General features: G+C 47.3%; 1 long non-coding RNA gene across 1 annotated transcript; it reads right to left on the minus strand.

Moving 5' to 3' along the window:
- Positions 1 to 176: 176 nt before the first annotated feature.
- LOC135826852 (uncharacterized) lies at positions 177 to 16211 on the minus strand. Its single transcript, XR_010555336.1, has 4 exons — positions 15977 to 16211; positions 13995 to 14076; positions 4105 to 4175; positions 177 to 200 (listed from the first exon to the last, which is right to left on the minus strand). It is a non-coding gene; the product is annotated as an uncharacterized LOC135826852 (long non-coding RNA).
- Positions 16212 to 18025: the final 1814 nt, after the last annotated feature.

Here is an 18025-nt window from a genome sequence, read left to right on the forward strand (position 1 = left end):
TACGTGTACGCGGCTGATCAGAAATCCCAGAGCAGACATTGCATAGGAGTACAATAGTACTTACATCGCCAGAAGAATAGGCCAATTACAGTACAATTGGCAACTCTAGGCCTGCTGCAAACCCATCGGCCTTCACCCCGACATTCCACACTGTTGTAGGAGCCAAACAATTCATATACTCGCTCTTCTTGCTTTGGAGCCTATATACACCAAACAAGACACAGGAAGCAAACTTGTGTAAAGAAATGTTTACAGGCTAATAATAAATTCACTAGCAATTCCAGCATAGTGGGATGGTCTAAGACCAGGATTGAGAAACAGAGGGTACCAGGTCCTGCTTGGAAGCGGAAGGAATTTTTCCAGCCGTGCTGCGACCCACAGTAAATTGGGAACTCGTGGCCTGGCACGAGGGTAACATGGATTTCGGTCTTTGACCACTTGGTGGTGGGTCTGATCTACTCACCTCCCACCGTTTAGGCGCTGCATCTGCGCCTTTGATCCTAGAGGGTGGTGGCGTTCCCACTGCGGATGCGGAAAACTCGACTTCCAGCCGAGTCTCACGCGAACCGTGAAATTTATTTTTTTAATTCCCAGAAAATGGTCTTTTACAAGCTAAGTTGCTTATCACTTTGGCATTACTCTAATGCAAACTTGTCACACTTTGTATAATTTCATGAACAATCCGCAGCATTGGAGTTGCTTTCGGTTCAATTGCTTGGGATTATCACAGTATTGAATCTCGTGGATGTATAGTTAAAGTTCTGATTTTGCCTGTACTCTTGTAAAACTGTGGCCTCTGGACACTAACGAAGAAGCTGGAGGATCGACTAGATGCGTAGCATCGTCGCAAGCTGCGTTATATTATGAACATTGTCCACCCTCACCACATATCCAACACGAATATTTACCGAAAGACCAACCAAGCCCCAAACCCGCAAACATGTAAAGAGCGCCGCTTCTTGTGGCTGAGGCACGTTGCCCGGGAAGGACCAGACGCAGCCTCTTACAAGACACTGCAGCTAGTCCCCAATACTTCGGACATCAATCGCCCCCGTGGACGACCCCAGAAGAGATGGGTCGACAACATCAAAGAAGACCTCAAACCTCTGAATGTGCCGATTCAGGAATGCCTCAACCTCTCCACCAACAAGCAACTCTGGTTAACGATCATTGACAGATGCATGACCCTCGTATGATTTGTTTTATGCGGGCAATATGTGACCTGTTCATATCATTATCATTATTATCCGCAGCATAGAGAAGTAGTAAATTATCCCGCATTCCGTAGATTGAAAAACTTAGAGATTAAATCATCGTCGCTATGTGCGCGACAATCACACATTTGCGAATATAAATTGTCGCGAACTGCTCTATACCTTGATTGTAGACAGTACAAGATGCAACTGAGTAGATGAAAAAGTTTATCGGGAACCAGGGCAATTCTTAAAAAATTTGCACGCCGAGAATGATTATCGCGTTATAGTAGTCAATAATGCCCTAGGAAAAAAGCATTTGCTTGCAGAGGATGAAAAGGTCAATACTACTATAGAGTTGATATCAACTTGTTGCAATCAATACAAATGGATCTGCAGAATATTCCAGGGTACTCGTGTCGAGCAAATCTAGCAGGCTCCTGCAGGAACCAATCCTCTTCCGATCTCTTTGAAACAGAAATCCAATTCTGTTGTATGTTTATAGGTTGCTTTCCCGTGTGATGACATTTCTCCAAACTGTCTTCGTTTAGTCGCATGCATGTGTGATATGAGCATGCGCGATCTTGTAGTCAAGAGTCCTTTTGTCAGTCTTCTTGTTCGTCTCTTTGAGTGTACTCTGCTTTTTCGTCATGTCGTAGTCCTTGGTTTTCGTAATGTCAATTACGATGATGTAACAACCAAGTATTGGCCTTTGTGTCCTGCGCCTCGGGGAACGGAATGGCTGTGATTGAGTTACAACCCTCTGTGTAAACTGCAGGTATATCCACTCAATCTTTGATCTATTAGCTCGTTCAGCAGCATAATTTCTCTGTTCTTCATGCTAGGAATATGTCCAACCACCCTGGCGGTATAAAACTGCGTTCATATCCTTTTTAGCTTGATTTTATTCATTATGTCTTCCTCATGGGCCAGGGCATTGTGGAAACAAACTACCGTAATAGTCAATGCCGGCACAGGCAGTCATTTTGACTGCTTTGGGTCTATTCAGCAGAGATCAGGGTGACTTGCCAAACAGATCACACTGAGAAGGAAAAAGAAAGGAACATATGGATACGAGTTAGGAGGAACTGTAACTAGATAATACTTTCTCCAAATACAAAAACTTCGTGACTTTTTGGAAGGCTCCACACAGCTCTGGAATTGTGCCGTTTGACTCGGAATAACACTCATGGCATTGTCTAACCTGTTTGCAAACTAAACACAAAGAAAAAATGCAACTCAGACGAATGAGATTGAGTTTATTCAGAGTCTTCGTCACTCGTGTCATTGTCAACGGACGATGCTGCCTCCGCTCGCATTTCGTGCAGCTTCTTTTCAGTGGCAGTGATGATCCAAAGCGATACTCTGGCTACGTCCTCTTCATCTCCAGAGCTGTATACGAATCGATGTCGACTAGTATTCAGTCGTTTCAGCCCGCGACCTCCACTACGCCGTAAAACGAGTCGTACAAGCACACCCCCATGCTTCATAATTTGTTAGCAGGATACTCACTCGTCCCAGCATTCTACAATGGCTTCGAGGAGGTCCCTGCGATTCCCCTTCGCGACAGAGACATCTGACTGTAGAAATGCGAAAATAGCCAGGTTGTCGACATTCGGATCTGGAGTCTGCGCTGGTTGATATACAACTGAAATTTTTAATCTTGCCATGCGAGAGGAACAGCTTTGTGTTCTCAATCTGCAGGCCGCGCACCGTAAGTAGACCTACGAACCTGTCCATCCTCAGGGCAGCGAGTGCCGCGCGACTCTGTGCTCCAGCCGCAAGCTCTACTTCGTCACTGTGTCAGTTTCGAGCAAGTAAGTGTTGGCTTTCTTTTCAATTGACTCGCGAGTTCCTGTCAGCAACGTCCTCACGCGAATGGCTTCCGTGGAGAATCTGATCGTGATCAACCAAACTTACCTCGACATGAATGGGGGTTGTCGATGACAGCCTTTGGCACAGTTTGTTGAGCAGATTCTTGCTCAAAAACAATGTTGAAAAATGTCACGAATTTTTTGTATACGGTGGAAGTATAAACAGTCAGAAAGTGCAACAATTAGGCCCAAAACTTACAGAGTACTGAGACATTCGACGACCTGACACCTAGCTCTCAAACATATCCGAAGCGCCAACCAAAAGCCTTCCAACTCGGAAGGTTCTAGGTTAAGAAGAGAGCCGTGTTGGAGCCAGGCGTCAGGTCGTCGAATGTCTCAGTACTCTTCACATGTTGTGCCTAGTTGTTGCACTTTCTGACTGTATATGATATCTAGTTACAGTGATGCACAGTTACTCTACCATATGTTCCTTTTTATCTTTCCTTTCTCTACATATTATTGTCTCAACATCTGAGTTTCGGATCACATTGAAGTTAGATTAAGCTTAATATAAGCAAGCATGTTTACACAGCGTCAAAGTTCACAGCCATCTGTGATAATTAAAGGCGTGCCATGTTCTTTGCCAAAACTGTCCAACACAGCCACGCATGAACGTGAAACGCACGGGAATTCGCGATCGCAGTGGCAATGCCTGAGGGTCATGCCAAGCAAAGCTCAGAATAGCAACAGAACTGCCGCTCTTCATAATTCCGGTTGCATTGTCTGATGGACACAAGATGTTGTGAGACTTAGAGATGCTATAGAAGTCCCAGTCTGCTTGCTGTTGCATGACCATATCAACCTATTGAGTTAACTATTGCAGCTGATCAGTCCACATCCGTGCAACTGCCAGCCATTGCAACTAGAGCGGACAACATTAACGAGGGAGAGAGAGAGAGAGCTCTGAATCCGTGAGCGCCGGGAGTGCAAGATGTCCCCTCTAGTTTTCCGTACAGCACAGAAACCCCTATTCCCACCTACAAACATCGCGCTATATTATGGTCATGCATCAATAACTGCGATGAAAATATTATTACCTTGAAATTGCTTGTCGCTGAAGTTGAGTTTAGTCGGACCGCGAAGAGGTCCTCTGGTGCGCTTGGTGGACCTGCTCAGACAGAATCATCACAAAACATCACATGGTGCATAGCCTAGGACATGATTGTCAGAAACGTCACATTGTGGCTACTCATTCGTGTCTAAAGGCCGATTCATACTCCATTTTGCGTACGGGAACGAGTCGCGTCATGAAAAGGTGGATCTGAGCTCAACAATTTCGCGTATGGGAAAGCAGTAGCGCGACGGTCACGCGATGGCTTTCCCTTACGCGAAATGAAGTATGAATCGGCCTTAACCCTTTACCGGTCTACCATAAGCGTACCGATACTATAGTATCGGTACGTTTGGCCCTCATTTTTTTGGGGTATTGTTGCTAGGAGACAGCTAAAATGGCGCTCCACGCGTAGCTGAGGTCCAAAGCTTTCTGACGATGTGCAAAACAACCATGCTTACCATACAAATTTTTGCAGTATCGATCGACTGAAGTTTGTTGAAATTGGAAAAGACGGCCATCCGCCATGCGCGCATTTCAAGAATGCGAGTGCATCTCTTGGGGCCGTGTTTGACAAGCGCTCTGAGAGCAGTAACATCACCAGTCCAGGCTGGATGTCCCGGGAGGTTTTGCAGTGTAGTGTGTTGAGAAAAAGAGCTCCGTTGAGTCCTGCTAGTTCAAAAATATATCGTCCACGAATGAAGAAACAAAATTCTCCAAACAGAGAGGAAGCCTTCTTGCTGCCGACACGGCGACAGCGACTGTCACAAGGACTCGTCAGGTGCGATCAGCTGATTCGCCTGGCCGTGAGAATCACGGCATGCGTAAGCTCGCGCCTGAGTACTCATCTGAGCGAGAGTGAATCTGACGCGAGCAGCGCTGAGATGAACAAACCGAAACTGCGATATCGTGCAATGGGAATTGCTGCTGCTGGCGTAGCGCCGATGGCGAGGTGTTGGTGTTCAATGGCGGTATTGTAGAGAGCCTACATTTCTTGTAAAGACGTAGCCCTTACCTGATTGTTTATCGTACGACTTCAGCTCCATCACGAACTTGGTATGCCCTTCGTGCTGTGATATTCGTGTATTTCATTCGCAATTGTATTTTCTCTCAACTTGAAGGGCTACCATGGTCCCTATCCTTGCCTGGACCTAGTCATATTTGAATTTTCTGGACGCGTTCAGGCACACAGATTTTGAAAATATATGGTTTACCCATACCTACATCACATGGTTCTTGAGTTATTGCTGGTTGTGTGTTCATGTATTTGCGTGACCACCCCTCACATACATTGAGTTAGACCGGCAAAGGGTTAAGCTGCATCTCACACAATATTGTTGTCCTTTCGGGTTGCTTGAGTTTTTCGTCAATCTTTCCACAGATGTCTCACGTTCAGGGCTCACAGCATCACACAAAAGCGTGGGCGCCATTTTGGACAGGCCGCTGTCACACGAGCCAGCCAACATGCCAGAATCGTGTACATGCGATCAGGCAGATATTTCTGAAAACTTGAAAGTGGGGTGCATTCATGAAACTCTAGGAACATACTCTCAATACCCATTGTAAGGATTTGTCGAGAGGTATTTTTGTTTTAATCGATACCGTTAGGCGTACATATGGAGCCAAAGTATCAGTTGGTGCAGGCGTAATTCTGATTTGGATTATTGTACTAAAATTGAAAAGTCTCTCGGAGAAGTTCCTTTAATTTTCCTACTGAAAATTTTAAGCTATTGGCCATCAAAATCGGGCCAGAGACGGGTACAAACGAACATTTCAAAGGCAACCCTATCTGCAGTGCACCCGCGAGGAAGAACCGCGCGCGCTGCACTTGTTGTGAATGCGGAAACAACAATAGCAGCAAAGAAATTTTTTGAAATGTTTTTGCTACTCGCCTGGCGCTTCAATCGCTGTGTCCTCAAGGAGTTACCATGGTTATGGCAGACCGAAGAGATACATGGCCAGCACAACGGCGAAGCCATTGGACTTGTTCTCTTGCAACGAAACGGAGTGGCGAATCAAATAATTCACAACTCCACATCGTCACCACTGCGCTACACGGCTCTTCGCAGACCAGCCGTATATTTACGTTTACACAACAGGACTTCACGGCGGAGAAACTAAAACTAGAACACGACGCGAGTCATTGCTCCATGCCGTCAAGGAATGCTAGTCGGTAGTCCTTTCCCTCTCCCGTCACCCGCGCCTGTGCATCAGCGGCGTAGCTGCCCGGCTGTAGATGTTGAACTCTTTCGTCAATGACTGCAGGATTCTGCTCAGGGCTACTTTTCGCAGGACTCCGTGTGCGGACAGTCTGAATGAAGCCTTCGGCCGATAAGGCCAACACTGCTCGCGAAATAATCCACTTGGAAGGAAACAAGAACAACCGAAATGAAATAGAGATCTCCTTCACCATTCACGACTCCGTCCTTGTCACAGCAACTAAGCCCAAGCAAGTCAAAATCTCCTTGTGCGACTGCTTTCTACGCCTGCGCTTAGCGGTCACGCGAGTTCGTTTCTATGGTGATCAAATCCAAGATTTCCTCCCACGTAATCGAGGTTTTGGCATGGTTGCTGTGAGCCCTGACGTTATAGTCAGCTCTGTTTACATAAGATTAAGATGACAGAAATCAAGTACAATAAATCACCCAGAGCATGCTACTATTGGGTCTGCGATAGAAAAATTCACATACTGTAAAGAAAAACTCTCCGCGGCGTGCACATTTCCCCTTTTTCAATCATGTTGCTTGATCATGACGAGAAACTTTCACAATTTCATCTATTCCGTGGGATTTTGTATTGTCTACAATCGATGTATAGAGAATTTTGCATCGATCTATATTCGCGGATGTGTGATGGTCACGAAAATGGCGAAAACTAATCTCTAGCAAACGTTTCCCACATTACAGTAACATTTCAAACCATTGCGCACTGCCTGTACCATTGCCACATGTGCATTGGTATGTGACATCATTCTGCCTTGGATAGAACTCTCCCGTGCTCACATTGCACTGTTTCCAAAACATCCTATTGAGTGATGTCATGTCACGTGTTAAGGATGCAGACAGCTTCACAAACTAGGGGATAATAGTATGTACTCTCGAAATCATTCGACAGTCTGCAGTCAATTTTGTGAATACGAATAATTACTCATTTTTTGACATAGTGACCATTCCACAGCATACTTTCAACCTCCTGAACAACAAACTTGAGAACAACGACATTTTCTTCATGCACTAGCAAGGGCCATTATTCCCAACGTTGTTTGCGGCTTTATTGATGCACAAACCCAAATTCATTGCCTACACGAGCACTCAACATGCGCAACTGAGAAAGTAATAATTATTCTTCCCCACACACTGTGTGATCGAATACATGTGTTCAATGCATTCTAGGTTGCTAACATAACAAACCAGACCAGACACGGTATGGACTCATGATTGTATGTAGGTGTGAACAAGTTAGTTTCTGGAAATGTTGTGGTGTTTGGTTTCCGCCCAACATTGTCGATCTACATGTTTGCCTAGCGTGCAGCTCAACCAACGCAGCCGAACCAACGTGCCTTGCAATGCTTTGCTAGGCTTTTCTTTCACTGTATCTTTTTGGTCACATATAATGCCGTACACTTTTCTTACTCAGAACGAAGAAGGAACGGTCGGTTGTTGTCTTTGGCGGTGTGTCGGATCATAGTGCATGCTACTAGGCGCCATTCGGTTACAGCACTTTTTGGTGCCGAAACCCGGGACTCAGGAGTTTGTGTTGTAACTCGGATTAGTCGGGCGAATTGGGTAGCAGTGCGAGATGGCCAAAGTCGAATGCTTCTTGAGACCGTTCCGCGGGGGTCGGGACGACCCGAGCGAATTCTGGGCGAAGTTCTCAGTTGTCGCGGACTTGCAGAAGTGGGACTCGGACGAAAAGAAGATGGCGAATCTACCGCTCTATCTCGAGGGTGAGGCGTTCACCGTGTGGAACGAGATGGCGGCAGCGGATCAGAAGAAGCCGGCCGATGTGAAAGCAAAGCTGACCGCCGCTTTTGGGATGGCACCGGATCAAGCATACTCGATGTTTACGTCCAGGATCTTGCGAGGAGACGAGTCGGTGGACAACTTCGCAGCGGACTTGAAGAGGCTTCTCACCTTGTCTGGTGAACAGGTTGGTGCTGACGGGAAGAATAAAATAGTGATCAGGCAGTTTCTCTCCGGGCTCCCCTCTCAGTTTGCGAAGGAGCTCCGCATGAGTGGAAAAACGGACACCATCGACGATTGCGTGGAGTACGTCAGGCGGCTTAGAAGCGTGGAGCGATCGATGAAGCCCGGTGTGGCAGCAGTGAGCTACGGTGCTCTAGACGATCGGGCTCCATCAGGCTCTTCCAGGATGACCGCTGCAGCAGGTGCAGGTCGCGACTCCGCAAGACGTATCCTGTGTTACAAGTGTGGTCAAGTTGGCCACTTCAGGCGGAACTGCCCTGCGAGCACGAGAAGTGGCACCGGTAGCCACAAGCAAGCCAAACACAGTCAGCTGACGTGTTTATTCTGCGACGAGGCTGGGCATATGATGAGAGATTGTGCGGAGTTCAAGGCCTTCAAGCAGAAGAAGCAGCGGGGTGGGAGTGCAGCTGCTGCTCCTGTGTTCTCTGGTGATCATGGTGACTCCAAGGTGTTATGCCTGAGCAGTGGAGATGACAGTCTGCCACGGATCTTTGTGGACATCAAACGGTCCGGCGGTCCAATCAAGCGTGTAGTAGCTGCTGTGGACACCTGTGCATCCCGCTCCCTTGTAGCTAGCGCCCTGGCAACCGACCTAGCTTTGGATATCAGGCCTACGTCATCCACAATTAATGCGATCGATGGCAGTCCGGTGGATGTCCGTGGCGTCGTGGAGTGTACAATCTCACGGCTGGATAGTGCTGTGGTTCGCCTACGTGAGACCGAGACTGACATGCTGGTGGTGGACGACCTGTCTGTCGTGGAGGCTGATGTGCTGATTGGAGTTACAGCATTTCGACTCTGGGTGGTGTGCATATGCAGTATGACACAGGAGAACTGGTGGGGGTTGTATTCGGGACCGTCAGTGCTGCATGCCCATTGGTGCTGGCGTCGAGCACCCCAGATGAGCATCCATCACGCCCCGAGTCGGAAGCACGAGCCGTCGCTGAAGACTTTCACCACGCGGACGTGGAGAAGCTCAGCAATGGCGATGTTGTGCTGCGGGCATCAGATATGATCCTCCGGTGGAGTACGGCTGACAAGGCGTGGGAGGTGCAGTGGCAATGGGCGGACAAGACGGAGCCGACTACGTGCATCGGGTCAGGCCTTGGAGAGTATCCACGATCCAAGCTCTCCAAGGAGCAGGAACAGCTATTTGGAGATGAGGTTGAAAAATGGCTCGGCAACGGCTGGCTAGTGAAGCATGGTGAGCCGAGATGTGTGCTGCCTCTGCTCGCTGCTACGCAGGAGCATAAGGCATCAACGCCAGTTCGGCCCTGCCTCGACTACCGGCTCCGCAACCAGAAGCTGACGTCGCACCCTGGCACCAACGATCCGGCACGTGTGCGAGACCTCGTAAACGAAGAGCTCTCCCGGAACGACACAGAAAGCGTGATCGAAGGAGCAGAGTACAGCGTAGGAGATGCGGTGCTGTTACGTCGACCTTCCCGGAGCCGCAAATGCCTGGCACCGTACGAGCCTGGGTGGCGCATCGTTCGCGTTGTGTCGCCGTCGACAGTTGTCATCACCCGGGCTGCAGATCCACACTCAGCGGAGAAGATTGTCAACGTGGAGATCATCAAGAGGGATGTCGCCCGTGACTTGGCCCAGCCAACAGCGCCGATAGACGACAGTGCAGCGGCTACAGATGGTGGTCATCTGTACCATCCAGCATCAGTGCTGCCAGGCCCTGAGCCCAACATAGGGGATGGCGGCATCCGCATGTCACTGCGAGACAGATCTGCCATTAGGCCACCGCAGCGCTATGGCTCCTGAAACTGTATGTGCGCCGTGTTATCAGTCTACCTTGGCGCGTAATATATATACAATGTAGCTCATTGGTATTGTCACGAAAATCGCGAAATTTAATCTCTAGCAAAAGTATCCCACATTACAGTAACATTTCAAACCATTGCACACTGCCTGTACCATTGCCACATGTGCATTGGTGTGTGACATCATTCTGCCTAGGATAGAACTCTCCCGTGCTCACATTGCACTGTTTCCAAAGCATCCCATTGAGTGATGTAATGTCATGTGTTAAGGATGCAGACTGGCAGCTTCACAAACTAGGGGATAATAGTATGTACTCTCGAAATCATTCGACATTATCACCAGTCTGCAGTCGATTTTGTGAATACGAATAATTACTCCTTCTTTGTGCATAGTGACCATTCCACAGCATACTTTAAACCTCGCGAACAACAAAACTTGCGAACAAAAAAACTTGAGAATAGCGACATATTTCTCATGCACAAGCAAGGGCCATTATTCCCAATGTTGTTTGCAGCTTTTTTGATGCACGAACCCAAACTCATTGCCTACACCAACACTCAACATGCGCAACTGAGAAACCAATAAGTATCTAATATTGACTGAGTACGAGGTCAATATAGGAAACGAGAGAGCTTGGAAGCTCAGGGCCCTACGCTATGCTTTTTTGCCTTGATGACCTAGACAAAAAAAACATAGGGATGTTATAAATTCTTATAAGTTTCTACTTTTTGTTTTCAGACATAACCTGGGATTCGAACCCGCACTATCGCCCTGCATGCATCCCCCGATACACTTCGCATACATACGAATTCTTCCAAGTTGCTTCACGTTATGATCTTGTATTTCAAAGCCCTATTTGAATATGCATTGTAGCCAGCCGTCTTTGAATGTACGGTACGGTACGAGATATGTACGGGATATGTACGGGACAGGTACGGGACAGGTACGGTCGAGGGTAATACGACACCGTCTACCGCCTTGATGACGGCAAAAAAAGAAAAGGGATGTTATAAATATTTCAATTCTCCTATTTTTTCAGGCATTACCTGGGATTCGAACCTGCACTATCGCCCCACATGCATTCCCCCATACACTTCGCATTCATACTCATTCTTCCAAGTTGCTTCACGTTATGATCTTGCGTTTGAAAGCCCTGTTTGAATATTGCGGCCAGCTGTATGTGGCCAGCTGTGTTTGATGGTACGGTACGGTACGGGACAGATACGGGATAGCGCCAGGCGTGACACAAACACACAAACAAATAAACACCAAATTAAAGCTGTGTGGACCCTGGCTAGCGCCAGACGTTACTGAAGTAACGTCTTCTGCATAGCTACGGGAATAAAAGCCGAGCAAAAGACCGAGGCGAAGCCGAGGTCTTTTATAGGAAATAAAAGCCGAGTAAAAGACCGCGGCGAAGCCGAGGTCTTTGACGAGGTTTTTATTTCCTATACTGACCAAGTAAGAAGTCAATATTAGATTTATCACGGCAAACAGTCCGTACTTCAAATTCCAGAACGATAACCTCACGAATCCCGGCTTTACGATTGCACAACCGTTGCACCACCACCTACTCATGCAGTGACAATGCTGCACTAGGCACCGTTCAACTGCGCAACCCCCAAGCAGTCAAGTATAAGCAGTCAATATAGCCCTAAGGAGTGAAATATGCAGGAATATTTGACTGCTTAGGTATGGCAAAAATCTATGCGAGTCAATACTAAGGGATTGATAATTATTATTCTTTCCCACACACACAACACCGACGGGCCACACGTCAACATTGTTCCCAAACCCTCTGCACTTTGGTACCACACAAGATGAGGTCAAGTACAGAACGCAAGTAGGGAACCCTGCCAAGATGCCGTCATTAGTACTCACCTAAATATTGCTCATGCCAGCGCACCGTGTCCAGCATCCTGACTCAACACCCATGCCTCCTTCCTGAAACACAGGCACGTCTCGCGTTCACTGGTGGCCGTGCTTTCGCCTCACTGCGCTTCGAATTTACCCACGCAGACTTCAAAACTCGCTCCTGGAACGCGTGATGACTCCGTCCTACTTCCTTCTAGCAATGGACTTCGAAACTGTAGTACAGTATGATCTTTTGAAGCAAGAACAAATCTTGGAAATCACAATTTCCAGTTCTCTTGAAGAATAATTATCATAATTTGACCGGAAGAAGTCAATTTGAAATTCAGTTCTGCGCTACAATGAAGAACGCAGAAGTAGCAGAAAACCTTGGCTCCTTCTCGTCAGTGGTACTGCTTGGCAAGTGAGGATGACGGAGCCAAACAAGTCCTCTTTTTATTGTACGGAAAGGAAACGCGCGGGCTAGCACTAAAAGCTAGTGCGAAAAAGGAACATTCAGAGACAGAAAGTGGCGCATAAACGACGACTGGGGCGCTACAATCATTTCATGCTACTCTCTGACTGTCTGCGAGAGCAGACACACGCCGCGCGTGCACAAGACTCTGCAGTGGAACGTTAGGTTAGGAGTGTGAAAATTCGGTAGGTCGAAAATGTGCGAAAATGTGGTACATGTAGCTAGGTCGACCACTACACACTATAATAGAAGAAGTACACTGTCATGTCGGCGTGTAGAAAAATAGTCTACTCTAGCAAGGTGTCAGGACGTGTCAGGATATCTGGACGGTGTGATGCCAGAGTGCACAGACACCAACCGCGGTCACACCAAAACTGGCTGAAACGCGGGCAGATGAATCGCAGACTGAAGCAGTGAAGGTCTGCACGCTTGCATACACGGTAGACATACGCTGACTAGCGGAATGGGTTTGCGCGGGAAAGATAAATAATTATTATTATTATTACCGGTACTAGTGATTTCGTTCGTTGCCCATGCACAGCCTCTCGTCTGTTGCAAGTTTGGACAACTCTCCGTCAGGTTTTTCTATGTGTTTGACTTGTTTGCTGCTATGAATGTGGTACGCAAACAACGCTTGGCAATTGTCTTCGCAACCGGTACGCAACTGAATTTCCACCCTCAAGCAATGCAAAAACTCAAGAAAAATCCGCCTTCTGGCGTCTTGGCGGAATTCAGCATGGAAATGGCGGAATTTATTTTATTTTATTTATTTTTTTCTGCACCTCGTGGCATGTCAAGACAGCCATTGAGGAGAGGGTGAGACCAACCACGGAAGAAGAAAAAAAAAGAAAAAAATGCTCGGTGTGACCGCGGCCTAACACTGCTGCGTGGCTACGCTGCATGTACTAAGTCACAGTAAGTGCACTGAAAAACTCCAGACCCAAGTACAGGCCCTGACCCTAAGTTAGACCTAACTCCCCAGATTCGGGCAGTCAAGACTAGGCGCTAGCACCCACGCAGTGAGACTGCTAAATCTTGCTGTGTCTGTACAGGGTTGTACACACAATGATCGTGGTATACACCTTCGCACACACATTTCCTGCGCTTCATCTGCTGAGCTGTTGCATACCCCCTCTTTCAGCGCATTTCTCCTTGTCGGTTGTACAGTCATGCAAATATTAATTCAGACACTCAATTGCATACGGCTATTGTGTGCTTTTTACATACGCTCTCGCTTTCTTTAGTTATAAAAGGCCAGGTTCGCTCCTTGTACATGGTTCTGACGATGGGTGACTGGCCCGGAACGTCAATAATTTTTCAACATCATTGATAAAAGAATTTTCATCTAAAGCAACTAAATTATAAATGGAGCGGTTGTCAGTTGACAACCCCCCTTCTCAAACCCCCTTGTATTTAAAATGCAGTTCCGTGATGTCCACCACTTTCTGAACGGAAATTAATGCAGTTTTATGAAACATCGCTGTAGAGAGAATGCTCCACGGAGAATGAACATTTCCATCAAAAGAGAATTTACTGAGTACCACCAGTAACGTTAGTGCAGTATTTGTTTACCTCGCTCTTGCTCTCCTAGGGCACCAGGACCTGCCAGCAACAGCAGCGTGACAACGACGATTGGTGTAAACATCCACGTGTCCTGCAACAAAACACGTGATAGAAGTGTAGAGGCTACATTGTGTGCGATTGGCCTCCGTACAGTCTTACATGATTATCGAGAGTAATACTCGTCAGGCAGGCATAGTGGGTTGGTCTAAGAACATGATTGAGAAAGGAGAGGTACCAGGTTCAAGTCCTGCTTGGAACCGGAAGGATTTTTCCAACCGTGCTGCGACCCGCAGTAAATTGGGAACTCCTGGCCTCGCACGAGTATTCGGAGTAAAACTTGGATGTGGCAAGTGGGATTTAGGCCTTTGGCCTCTGGTTGGTGGATCTGATCTATGCTCCCCCACCATTTTAGCAGCCGCATCTGACGCCTGATCATGGGGTGGTGGCGTCCCACGGAAGCGGAAAGGTGGTTCCTGACCAGGGAGTTGTACAACTCCTTGTACTTGACCTGCCCGGTACGCGAACCCGTCGATTTTTTTTAATGCTCGTAATGTCCATGCATGTGTCAGTATCGATTCGTGTACATCAGAATGAGTGTGTGGGTGTGTTTCGGTTGTGTATCTGCATGCAGCAGGCAAGTATGTACTTGCGTCTACGTGTGTGTGTGTGTGTGTGTGTGTGTGTGTGTGTGTGTGTGTGTGTGTGTGTTCTTGAGTGTGTATTTTGAGTCAGTGAGGGGATGATTTGACTGTGTGCGACGCACATGAGTAACAATGAACCCAAGACCTTTGGTCGGAGGAGTTACTTTTAGCCCCGCCGGCCCCCACTGCCATCCAATATGCCACTGCCCCACTGTGCAGCATCTGATAGTTCTGTGGTATCCAGTAAAACAAAAAATAAAAAAATAAACCGTTATCATCAGTTGCCTATGTCGGTGAACATCAAATCACACTGCAAAGTAAGTCCGTTGATGATCACTTGACGTCCCTACTATTTTTGTCTTTTTGTAAGGTACAAGAAGTTCGCGACCTTAACGAGTACCCACTTGATCCAATCAAGAGAGTACATGTAACACCTAAAAAATGGTGACTGGCCCATTGCACGTAAGAACAGAAGTGATCATGAAGTCTGCTCTATCGTGATCACTTCGACCCCTGGGTACGATGTTCCAGACACTTATTTCATCTCCGTCACTGTATCTCTGTCTATGTCTCTCTCTCTCTCTCTCTCTCTCTCTCTCTCTCTCTCTCTCTCTCTCTCTCTCTCTCTCTATCTTTATCTATCTATCTATCTATCTGAGATATTTATTCTCTCTCTCTCTCTCGCTCTCTTGCTCTCCTTGTCTCTCTCTCGCTTCCTACCTATCTATCTCGCAGATTGAGTATCTATCTATCTCTGTCTTTGTCGATCTCTCTCTCTCGCTCTCTTGCTCTCCTTGTCTCTCTCTCGCTTCCTACCTATCTATCTCGCATATTGAGTATCAATCTATCTCTGTCTTTGTCGATCTCTCTCTCTCTCTCTCTCTCTCTCTCTCTCGATCTCTCTCTCTCACTCCCTTTCTCTGTCTCTCTCTCGATCTATCTATCTATCTCTGTCTTCTTGTCTCTGTCTCTTTGTCCCTTTCTCTTTCTCTCTTTCTCACTCTCTCTCTTTATTTCCCTCGCTCTCTCTCTCTCTCTCTTTCTCTCCCTCCCTCTGTCTCTGTTGTTGGTGTTTTAGATTTTATTTTCAACAACGACCACAACTCTCTGTCTCTCCATGTCTCTGTCTCCCTCTCTGTGTCTCGGTCTCTCCCTCTCTGTCTATCTCTTTATCTACAAATGCTCCACCATACTCGCCAGTATCTACCCATCTATCTAACTGTCTCACTTTCTCTGGGTCAATCTCTCATTCTCGGTTGAGTTCTATTGAGTCGTATTGCAAGTCTTCATTTGCAAAGAGTGGAGCAATGACAGCACAAACTAGTACCTAGTCTAGTGATTCTCACTCACCATGTTGGCGACCGGCTTAGTTGGTCCGTACAGCAGTCTTACAGATACCCTACAGGTACTAGGACTGCCACTAGTGCTAGTATCTAAATAGGACACGAGCTACCTTTCTATTGGCTTGCCGCGATGACCCTAAGAAGTCGTCAAGACAAACTTTGTACGACTATATTCTGTTTCCTAGGCTAAGACAATCTAATGGTCAGTAAATGAGTATAAGTTGGTGCTGTTGCACACTACATCACACAGGACTACCCGTACGTCCGAACGTTCCAATTCCCTCCCTTTATATACCAGGAATGCCTGTGCGTGAATGTTCCAGTGGCTTGTGCACGGGTGATTGTCGCAGTAGCTGGAAGCTAGCCTGACGAAGCGGTGGCATGTGCATGACATATACGTATATCCACTACGCCATCCCATTAAAAGGTTGATTGGGTACCAGACCTGACGTTGTACCACACATTCCTAGGACACATGCACAAGTCGTAGTGACTCTGCGCGCCTTCATGTCGTTCGCTACTATGGAGAAGTAACACACGCAGTTGCTTGTTGGCTGGTGAAACAGGGCCTAGCCTTACAAAGGAGCTGAGTGGAACAAGAGCCGACGATGCAGGGCGCAAACGACTTGCTCAAATATCTTTCACTTCACTACACAGTGGGAGGAATGCTCGTAAACATCGGGAGGGCATCGGTACGCGATGACTGGACTAAATGAATAATATAAAATTAATACTATTATCATGTGAAGGTCATGCACCGTCCGTAGAGGGCTCAATTTGCCGAAATCAAAGAGCGGACTACACCGACAGAAGAACGAGAAGTTCTGTTTTCGTAACTCTGAGTTTGACGAACTGATGATCGATTCAGTTCGTGAAACCCAGAGTTCCGAAAAGATACTGCTCGTTCAGCTCTCTGTGAAACAACAATATTAGCTTGCTGTAACTGGATGCCCTTAGTGCAGCGGAAACTGTCCTAATATTACAGAATTCACCTTGATCCAGAGATACACGTCCACTCCACAGCACTTTGGTCCGTGACAATGTGGCCGGTCACTACAGGATACTGCTTGGTAAAGGGTCCCGGAATCGCAGGTTTTACTGTACTGGGGAACGTCCTTAGTGGGTACTACTTGGTCCGCCAAGTAACTAGTTACAATTGATGCTAATCTTCGCACTTGATTTTTCTGTGTTCTGCCTGTGTCATACCGCATGGAACCACGGATTCACTATCCGAACAAAACCATAGACCATTGCATCCCAGAACATGGTAGCGCAAACCATCACAGAAGTTGCGATCGGTTCATTTGAATCTTTTCGACTGGAGCTTCCACCGACGAACACTTCCGTCAGCGCAATGAAACGCTGCAACCTCGGCTCCGTCTAGATCTCAACACTTTCATCATTACAGTGCTGAGTGATAGCTTTAGGTTTACCGGGACGGATTTGTGTGTTGCGTTGCAACTGCGTGAAGGGACCAAAACAGAACGATGAAACAGAAGTCGATCCTGGAGCGGCTTGTATTGTTGCGCGGATTGTGTTATCCGAATGGTGTCTGAAGGAGAGCGATATGGCGACAAAACTCACTGAACGGTTCACCAGTACATCAGTGTTGTACAGCCGGGGATGGGAGAGTAGATCTACTGTATCTTCGTCCTTCTGCGTTATCCGCGCAGGACCGCGCAGGACCGCGCTCCTCATCTCGCCTTGTCCGGTTTTACCAATTAGAGCAAAAATCAGGTTTAGCCCTCAAAACCCACCTCAACTTTCTTCGGTTAGCCATTACAACCTTCCGTAAATCGCGCGTGCTGGGCCGTCAAGCGCCAACGAGATAAGACCGGTTTCCGCGTTGCCAACGCAGGTTGGCCTCGCTGCCGAACGTCGCAGGTGATCCTCGAGCGCCTCAACTAAGCGCGTAGGGCTTGCACAAAAATCGAAGAGGATGCCCCGTCTCGGATCACGTGACCATTATTGTGCAAAGGGTCTATTGAACCAAACAAGGCTGACCTAGTACGTATACGATTTTTACATGTGTTTCGGCCATCTAGACTTCATTGGA

The sequence above is a fragment of the Sycon ciliatum genome, chromosome 10 (assembly GCF_964019385.1).
Source record: "Sycon ciliatum chromosome 10, ocSycCili1.1, whole genome shotgun sequence".
NCBI classification, from domain to species: domain Eukaryota; kingdom Metazoa; phylum Porifera; class Calcarea; order Leucosolenida; family Sycettidae; genus Sycon; species Sycon ciliatum.